Source organism: Xiphias gladius, chromosome 8 (assembly GCF_016859285.1).
Source record: "Xiphias gladius isolate SHS-SW01 ecotype Sanya breed wild chromosome 8, ASM1685928v1, whole genome shotgun sequence".
Lineage (NCBI taxonomy): Eukaryota > Metazoa > Chordata > Actinopteri > Istiophoriformes > Xiphiidae > Xiphias > Xiphias gladius.
In genome coordinates this window covers 1,669,679-1,679,725 of record NC_053407.1, presented here as the reverse complement: position 1 = coordinate 1,679,725, position 10,047 = coordinate 1,669,679, and positions in this window count along the sequence as shown.

The window sequence follows — 10,047 nt, the reverse complement described above, 5'->3', positions numbered from 1 at the left end:
TACAGCTTCAAGGTCAAAAAGGACCGGTCACTGACTAAAACAGACTGCACTGCAGCAAATTAATATGAAAAAATGACTCTCCTTATGAGAACGTTCACACCACATTCTGTAGACAAGCAGGACAGAAGGAGTTTGAGTACTTTTACAGTTGAAGGATTTTAACTGTAAACTTTCAGAAGTTCAGCAACACCTGGATCAAAGGTCTTGGGGAATTGTCTCTCCGCATCACCTCCATCTGCTGTCATTCAAAGTCTGGCTGGTGAGGACAATCTAGCACTAGCCCAGAATGAAAAGCTCTGGCCTGAGCTGTACTCTGGAAGCTCAGGAAGGTGTACCGTCCTTTGGTAAGAATAAACTCCAGACAGGAATAAACTGCAAAGTGTCCATTTGGACATTCTGTGGGAAGGTATATTACCTCTACTTTCAGTTCCTAATTTATATCATGTAGGTGTATTTGTAGCAAAAACAAAGATGTTGACTGAAACGTAAAGGGAAGAACTTAATGAAACTTGAAATTAATTGCCTGCTGTGAAATTGTTTCATCAGCAGATTCCAAAAGCTGGGATGTGTATAGAATTTCAGAGTATGGAATCTGGTGATATGTGTTTGGTATTGTAAAAACCCTGACCTGGATGTGATCTGCTAACTGGCATGGACTCTGATTTTAAACTGAAAAACTCTGTCTGTTTTTTTTTTTTGTTTTTTTGGGGGGAAGGGTGTCCAGAGATTCAACAGTAAACCAACTATTGAAAGACCGAAAACAGAACAAACACCTTGCTAGTTTATAAAATGTGAACATTAGCTTGTGTCTGGGATGTATATCTGTTTCTAATTTCAAAGTGTAAAGTATTTGTCTTCTCCAGTGGTCTGGGAGGGTTTCCATAATAAAGTTATTTCAATTATATTCCATGTTACATTCTATATTATTGTATGAATTTATTTATGGCAAGTTTTTTATTTGTTGGACCATCCCTGCTGCACTTGAATATATATATATATATATATATATATATATATATTGTAAAGTCACGTAAGAAAAGCCCTGATCTGAATTGACATCTAGTCTCCATCCCTCCAGTAGAGACTTGGGGAATCTATGACAAGAAGTCCACAGAACACACCAAAAACCTTAGCACAAGGTCGGTTGCAGCTTGACGTGTACACCAACATGAAAGCTGGAGGTGTTCAGTGGGTGCTACGTATCCAGTGCATTTCTGTGGTGGCACAACGACCAGCGCATGCAGCGTTCCCTCCATTCAGTATTTTCCTGACCTTAAAATTCGCTTTGCCCATCTATGTGGTACTTTGGTGATCAGTGCAGAGCGCATGGTGCAAAAGTGGAAAGAGAGGAATAAGGAGGTGGGAGTTTCAATAAATGAGGCACCGCAAAGTGAATTGTTGGTATTTTGCTTGGAATTGTTTCAAGAATGTGTGCTGGGAATATATCGCTAAGACTCACATCTGTTTCTGATTCAAAGTCAATTGGTGGTTCTTTCAACAAGAGCAAACCAAGTACTCAGAGCAAGTATGCATTTATAACAGAATAAGGCATAAGATTTAAATAATTTGTTTAAACTAAACACTCTCCGACCGGTAGATGTGTTTAAATCAGTACTTAAAATGAACATTTATAGTGGTTAAAGTGGAACTTCAGCAAATTGGTTTGCATTTATCTATAAAGGAATATGAATTATTCTTACAGTATCTGTTGCCCACAGCTGCTTTATAATGTATGAAAAGTTTCTCCTTCAGTTAATTAAATCCACGCAGCAGGACACATATGTTGGTAAATTTGAGCACAGTGCCATTATGCACAACATCCACTGTTCCCTTTTACCTTCATTAAATGACCTGAAAATAACACCAGGGTGCTACAGAACAATCACACGCACCTCTACACACATCTAAGGGGCTGTTATAACTTGGTGGTCTGCCTGTTTATGCAGAAGACATCATAACATTGGAACGGCCTTCATGATAGCGGACTGGAACAATTTCCCCAAGGATTGAGGAACGATCAAATAAGGGAAGTGGGATGTACCCCAAGAATATTTTAAAAAGTCTTACAAACAGGTGTTGCACAATGGTCAGTGCTGTTGTCTTACGGCACGAAGCTCCTGGGTTCTTACCTACTGGCCAACTGGGTGTTTATGTGCAAAGTTTGCATGTTTAAACCATCTCTCTCTTTTGCTCTTCAGGGATTTGGAAATTATTAAATTAATACTCTGCCAACATCAAAATTTGAAAGCATAATCAAGAGCTATAAACCAAATCACACATCCTTTTGTGCAAATGGCCTAAAGGTGTCACCATAACTACAAGTTACAGTCACCTTATGGATTCTAGATATGGCTAGGCTAAGCCTTTTGATAATTCATATTTAAAAAACAAAGTAAATCGTCTTTTTCTGCCACAAATAATTATCTAATCAGCCAATCATTTGGCAGCAGTGCAATGCATAAAATCCTGCAGATACAGCTCAGGAGCTTCAGTTAACATTCACATCAAACTTAGTATATTGTGCTTGGTGAGAGTATATCCTAGTAAAAAAAGGGGGAAAGCTATAAGTTTTAAAAACTATAACATGTTTTAATTGTAAACTGATGGTTTTACAACACCTGATTTTTGGGGGTGCAACAGCACCTGTGTCTTCCTGTGTCCATGGAACCAATGAAGTTAACTAATTAACCTTTACATACAAGAAATGGTAGTTACATGGAACTTCAGATGGATGACAAATTAAAGGAAAAGCCAGAATAAATGTAGAGAAACAAATGCGAATGCTTCAAAACATGGCTCACTTAAAATGATGTGAATCTTACGCTATGGCCTTTTGCAGACAACATATCTCAATCCCATTAAACACCTTTGGGAAATTTTGGAGCAACGTGTTAACCACAAAACACACAAGTCAAATCGTATCGTGTGGTGATATTTGACACCTGTCAAATACCAAACACACCATGCAGATGTACAGGAGTAGTCAAGGTGTGGTGGCTGGGATGTGCTAAGGAGTGAATTTGATAAAATTGCTGCTTTTCTGGAGAATCAGTGCACATCAACACCGGGAAGTTGTGTGTCGCCCTTAAGAGCCATCATGAAAAACACCCAACAAGGCAATAACTTTTGAAAGAATGCTGCTCATCACTCCAGTTCCAGTTCAAGTTCCACGAACTAGCAGAATCTGTGACAAGAGGCACCGAAGCAGTTCTGAAGCAATTACATTTCTATACAACTAATTTGCAACATGCCTGCTATGGCCATTGGGAGTGCTGGGAGAATTTCCAGCGGCCTGATTGTCTCGGAGTGTCAGGCCAATGTTAAAATGTAAAATGAAATGGGTGGATCAAAGTGGAAACAACACAGGGCAGCTACAGTCACTCAGAACTGTAGACTGTCTGACCCCAACGCCAGCTGTTAATCTGATGGTATGATCTCTGCCTGTCATCACACGTGATGGGCCGCACACATGTACACATCGACACATCATACATCCATACACATTAGTGAATGGAGTGTGTGTGGAGAAAAACATGGACAGCGCAGGGGAAAGATTTAATGACAGAATGAGAGTAAAGATGCTAGCATGCTAGCAGAACTGCCCCAGCATGGCACATTATCATAACTACCCCTCCCGAGTTTATTCTATGTTTTCAGAAACTAATAAGTGGCATAAACACTTACTCATGCCATGCAGGAACCAGGAAATATGTATGCATGGAAATAATGTAGAAAATACAGACCTCCGTCGTCTTTTCTTTCAGGTGGAAGCACCTCCCGAGCGACCAGAGCTTCATGATGATCAACACAAGTCCAGGCAGAGCTGTGAGGAAAAGCCAAGAGCAACACAAACAGAGAAGGAGTGCACAAAAATTGTATATATAAATATCTGTTCCTTTGGCTTTGATTATGGAAGCGCAATTGGTTAAATCTTAAAACTAAAGACACTTTGCTGCCTTTTAACAGGTTTTGTGTGTAGTAATAGAACTAAAAGATATGTTGGGAGTGTGTTAACATCTCTGGCAAGTTGCAAAATGCTGATACTGAAGGTATCATCAGCATGTTTACTGACAACTTATTTTCTTTGTTTTCAGCCATATATCCGATCTTGCAATTCAATATGTGCTGCTAGTGACAACATTATCATTATTCAACCTTTTTAGGGTTATGTTTAGGCACTGCCAGCCCTTGGGGTTAAGGAAAGATTTTGTCTGCAGTGACTTCCCCTTACCAAAGTGCTTCTCGTACCTAAACCTAAATACAGACAGGAGTCAGGATGCAAACCCTGGACTCCAGAGTCTGCGCTGTGCAGACGACGCCATCCACCCTGACCACCTCCCTGCAACCCCTGCAACATTTATCTGGTCGATAAATGTGGCGCTTCATTCACTCAAAAAAGTTCATGAGTCGATAAGAATATTGGGAAGCTAGGTTTGGTCTCTCTGAGGCTAGCGACAGACGCTGGCAATGAACTTGCAACTGCTGTTCAGAATACCGAGAATATTGCAATATTAGCATGCACAAACAACTACACACACACACACTACCCTCAAAGGTTCACACAAATTTCATACACTGCAAATTCAGAACTGAGGCATTGTTGAAAAGAAAAAAAAACTATTCATTGGCTCTCTCCCTCTGTTTCATTCATTCATTCAGCCCGTCATTTCTTTCTGTATCCCATCGGCCAGCGGGTGGCTGCAAAATGAGAATGGGGTCAATCTCTCCTCATTTACCTAACAAAAGACTGGAAAAAAGAGAGAGAGAAAGAAGAGCTGATGGCTGTCACAGAGAGAAAGAGAGAGGGGATCCAAGACAGATGACCTGCAGCTTCACTCTGAAAAGTTTCATTCCATTACATCTCACACAATCCACATCATGTCAGCACCTATCAATTACTGTCTGCATCAAACAGCATTATAGGAACTCTAATCATCATTTGGAGAGTGATCAATGATGGCTTCCTACCTCCATCACTGATGATGATGATGACAAGATCATTAGGTTATTCTGGTTATAACGAGACTATGATTGTACTAGTGTGGGTGTGTGTGTGTGTGTGTGTGTGTGTGTGTGTAAGGTGATGCACCACACCCTGCAGTTTTTATAAGGCTTTTTGGCACAGTAATCAGCTTCTCTCACTACATGCACACTTCTATACATTCAGCTCGAATTGGAGTTGTATTCAATATAATAAATGAGATGGAAATTCCAGTTAAATTTGGGCCAAACCCAAAGGATGTGGGTAGAAATTATATTCAAGGCAATTTAACTTTCATTGCAACCTCTTACCTGACAAATTATGTTCATATTAATTAACAAAACGTGTTTTGCTTCAATTAACATTTTTCATCATTAAGACCCCCACCCTCACTGCTCACAGTGGTTTTGCATTTTTTTTTACAGGTGAACAATAACTGTAAATCGCTGCTGTGAATTTAAAACTGCACTCCAACTTCAGTATTTTGTTCATATTTTGTTTGGGTATAAAGAGAGGCGGGCGAACTCCTTTTGAAAGCTTCCTGCCGCAACGGATCTTCACTCACACTACTCTTCACAGATATTATACAAAATACTATAGAGCACACTACAAAATATTGTAGGAAACCATCAAAGGTAGTATATGGTACAGGTAACCTGCGTATGCAATGTGCAGCTGTAGGCTATTATGTGGGGAAAAAAAAATATATAAATATAGTAAATGTAAATATCACTCAAAACCTCAAGTCAATATGCCGTGTCCATTGTCAATTTGCAAGCGCCCATTATTCCCGACACACGAAACTTGTCGCACATGCTCGTTCAATCTTTTCATGGGTGTTTCTGATTCCTGGAATGTAACGTAAACATCTCCATTTTTGCTTAAAATTCATTGATCACTGTCACTGTCACTGTCAAACTGTGAACTGGCAAGCAAAGTTAGCCAAATGGAAAACTGTTAGCATTTCTGCTAACGCTAACTGACTTGTGGCTTTGTTAAGGTAGGATGATGCATATCGCCAGTCATCTGTAACTATCTGTTCAACAGTTTTGAAACTAAAGCAACCTGCGATGTGATGCTGTGCTGGATTGAAGCTTCATCTCCGCTGTGCTTGTGATGTATGTAAATATATATTTTGTGCTTTATTTTCATTGATAAAATGGAAGTAAAAGGAGTATTAGCCTGTTCGCCTAACTGTTGACCACCCCTTGTGCATCTTGTGAGGAAAAGTATAGATGAAGGAAACGCGCTGGACCCTCCTGCTGAAGACTTTTTCTATGTCCATCTGTCCTGGTGTGGAGGATGATAACATTACAATTGTGCCCATCGACACACATGAAAAAATCTATTAGGAGAAATATGTTACTGGATCGGTCAAAGTAACTTTCAGTGTGACAAACAACAGTATATTGACCGTTTATTGTTTCTCTACAAGTGGCATTCATTTTTAAACTATTTATTATTTTTGCCAGTCGTTGGAGCATTTTGTAAATATGCAAATACTCAATATTTTTTATGAAAGCAGTTGGTGTTTTGTGTAAGTGCATTATCACACAGATCCATGGTTAAATCTTAAAGTTCAGTTAAAATTATATTCTGTTCATGTTAAAATTAAAATACTGGAGAGAGCTGCTGTCTCTGAGTTTACTTGGCAGTGCAGAGAGAGTAACTAATCATTATGTAATGAGTGATTAATAAGTCGTTACTAGTTTGTGCCGATCAGCGGCTGATTCAGAGTTAATCAGCAACGACTTATGAAGAAAGTGGTCATTACTCTGCTTCACAAATAAAATATGAACTACCCATTACCTAACGATTAATTTATATAGTGTATCCCAGTCTTTTCTTGGAGTTACTCATCATTATCTACTATGTGGTCTTCAGTGCAGAGTTACTCAGGAACTGCTCATTAATGATTCATTCATTTTCCGGTTGTTCCTGTTTCTTTCCTCACTTGTTCCTCAGTAACCAGTCACATTTGCGTGTATCTCATCGAAAAGTGTTACCCAACAAACCATTTGACTTTAAAATGGGAGACTGCTGTTTGTTTCCTGTTTCAAACCAGCAGAGGAAATTTTTTTAAAGCATGACCACAGTCAGGCCATAACCTTAACCAAGTGTTTATTACTTTAACCATGAAAATGAAGCTCCCCTAAACCACAATTTTCCCCTAACCTTAACAATGGCGTTATTTAAACCAAAACTGTGATTTCCTTCAACCTGACCAAGTCCTTTTTGTGCCTACATCCAACCAAAACTTGACCATAGTGTTGTCACATCATACTGTAAAACAGATTTATTTTTCAGCAGTAATATGTAATGATTTTGGAAGGCACAGACAATGATGTTGTCCTGCTGACAAGGGCATCAGGTCAAAAAACAAATCTGTGTCTCTTTAGAGGGCATAGGTGATGTATCTGGTCATGTAATTTAGAGGACTTGCTGGGAAAAATAATCCCATAATTAAAGAAAATTAGAAAGAAACCATCAAAATTAAAATTCACAACTGTCACTCAAGAACAGTTCAAGGACTCCAGTAATAATCATTATTATTATTATTATTATTAACATTAAATAATAATAATGTGTTATTATTATTATTATTATTATTATTATTATTATTATTATTATTAACAATAATAACAATAAGAAGAAGAAAAAGAAGAATGGATTAATGCCAGTAATATTCAAAGTTAGCAAGGAAAATGTAATGATTTAAAGCAGTTAAAACAATAACTTTTAAATGTATATTTATGTATGAAGACGATATTGAATTAATTTACACTCCCTGATAAGTTTATTAGGAACACCTGCACATTCATGCTGCCAATCTCCTGTTCTACTACATCCTAAAGGTGTTCTATTGGATTCAGATCCGGGAGGCCACTGAAGTTCACTGAAGTCATTGTCATGTTCATGAAACCAGCTTGAGACAACTTATGCTTTGTGATATGGAGCATTAAGTAGCCATTAGAAGAAGGTAAATTGTAGCCATAAAAGGGATGCACATGGTCAGCAACAATACTCAGACAGGCTTTAGCATTGAGACGTCGATTGATTGGTTTTTAAGGAGCCAAAATGTGCCAAAAAAACATTCCCCACCATTACACCACCACCACCAGCCTGGACTGTTGACACAAGGCAGGTTGGGTCCATGGATTCATGATGTTGATGCCATACCCTGACCCTAACATCTGCTGCCTCAGCAGAAATCTAGATTCATCAGACCAGGTTACATTTTTCCAGTCTTAAACTGTCCAGTTTTGGTGAGCCTGTGCCCACTGCAGCCTCAGATTTGTGTTCTTGGCTGACAGGAGTGGAACCTGATGTTGTTTTCTGCTGTTGTAGTCCATCCGCCTCAAGGTTTGACATGTTGTTCATCCTGAGATGCTTTTCTTCCCACCACAGTTGTGCACTGGTCTCTGTCTCTGTCTGGTGTTGTGTTTTTGTGGAGCTTAGTGGACAGCCCCTTTTTAGTGCACTTTACAACCATCTTTTCATTTGTTGCAAAATCCTTTGTAACTGTAAACTAAGTGGGTTTCATTGTCATAGACCCGTAGCTATCAATGAAATGTGCTCTTTTTCTCTTTCTCAGGTAGGTTTAGCTGTTGCTTCAGCCATTACCATTTGTTCAGACTGAAACAGCACTGGCAGGTCTGATCCATGAATTTGTTTCAGATGCTAAAACGCTAAAGGGTTTATAATGCTATGAGACACAATTTCGGAAAGTTATCATGGTGACTATTATTTCATCCTCCGTCACAATGATCATAAGATTAACAGTAGAATTATCCCATTCCCATTACAGGTCAGGTTTAACTTTTTTGCCGGAGCTCTCTGTGTCAGGAGTGTGCAAGCTGTTGCATGAATGAGAGGGCTGCATGCAGTGCTAATGTTGGTCTGGCATTGTCTTAGGCTATGCTTGTTCTACCTGATAAGAGAGAGTTAAAGAGCAGACCATTAGCTTCTTTGAAATTCTGACATGATACATGTTGGAAGATTCTATACCTCATGTTTTACGTTCAATGCCGATGCCCGGAAGCAGTGTGCTCTTTATGTAGCAAGGAAAAAAGTAAGTGTGTGGAGGTCAGAGTGGTGGAAGGGCAAGTACTGTAGCATGGACTTTAATGCAGGAGGCTGGAGTTTGCATCCTGTCGCAGCCCAAAATTATTGTTTGCTTTTTTGTCAACTGTAAACAGAATCTTTCCCTAATCTTCACCATCCTAAAGTTTTCCTAAGAAAACTTCTTAAGCAGTGACATGTCTGGCAATTAGTGTTAATCATGGTACTTAAATTTGATTAAGTTTGAGTCTTAGTCTTTTGATGAAAATGTGTAGGAGTTTTAGTCGAATTTTAGTCATCTGATTTTTGTTAGTTTTAGTCTAGTTTTAGTCACCAAAAACTTAAGACGTTTTAGTCAACTTTTTGTCAGTTATATTTTGGCTAATTTTTGTCTTCTAAGCATTTTGAGGTTAAAGCTGTTGCTCTCTTTATTGAATACAGTTACCATCAATCAGTGTCCGTATGTCAGAAATCTAATTCTAATTTCCAGACTCTGGCTGTTGAACGGAACCAGTCTCTCTCAGTCCTGTTCACCTAGCATTACTGCAGCTATGCTCTCTCTACTGCAGAGCAGCTGATCATTCAGTAGCTGATCCACTCACTTGGTCTCTAAAATACTGCTCATTATCTGAGTTTACTTTGACAGGAGAAGCTAAAGCGTCAGACAACGTTAGTGCTATTTCTTTAGCGAACATTTAGAGCAAGATTTAGAGGGTTGACCATCAACATTGAATTCTGGAACTAACTCATTCCCTTTTCATGGTAACATTAAAGATAGCTAACAGGAAGTAATGTTCATTTTACATCTACGTTCACAGAACCTGATAATGTTACCTTAGTTTATCTTTATATAAACTTTGGCATGCTTGTTTTCGTACTTTGTCTCAGCTGTTTTGTTACCACTTCTTGTCTAATTCTTAGTAAGTTGTAGATAAAATTAGTCCATAAATATATTTCTTCCAAGGCCAACTAATGTCAGATAATGTTGCTGACAGAGACAGAAC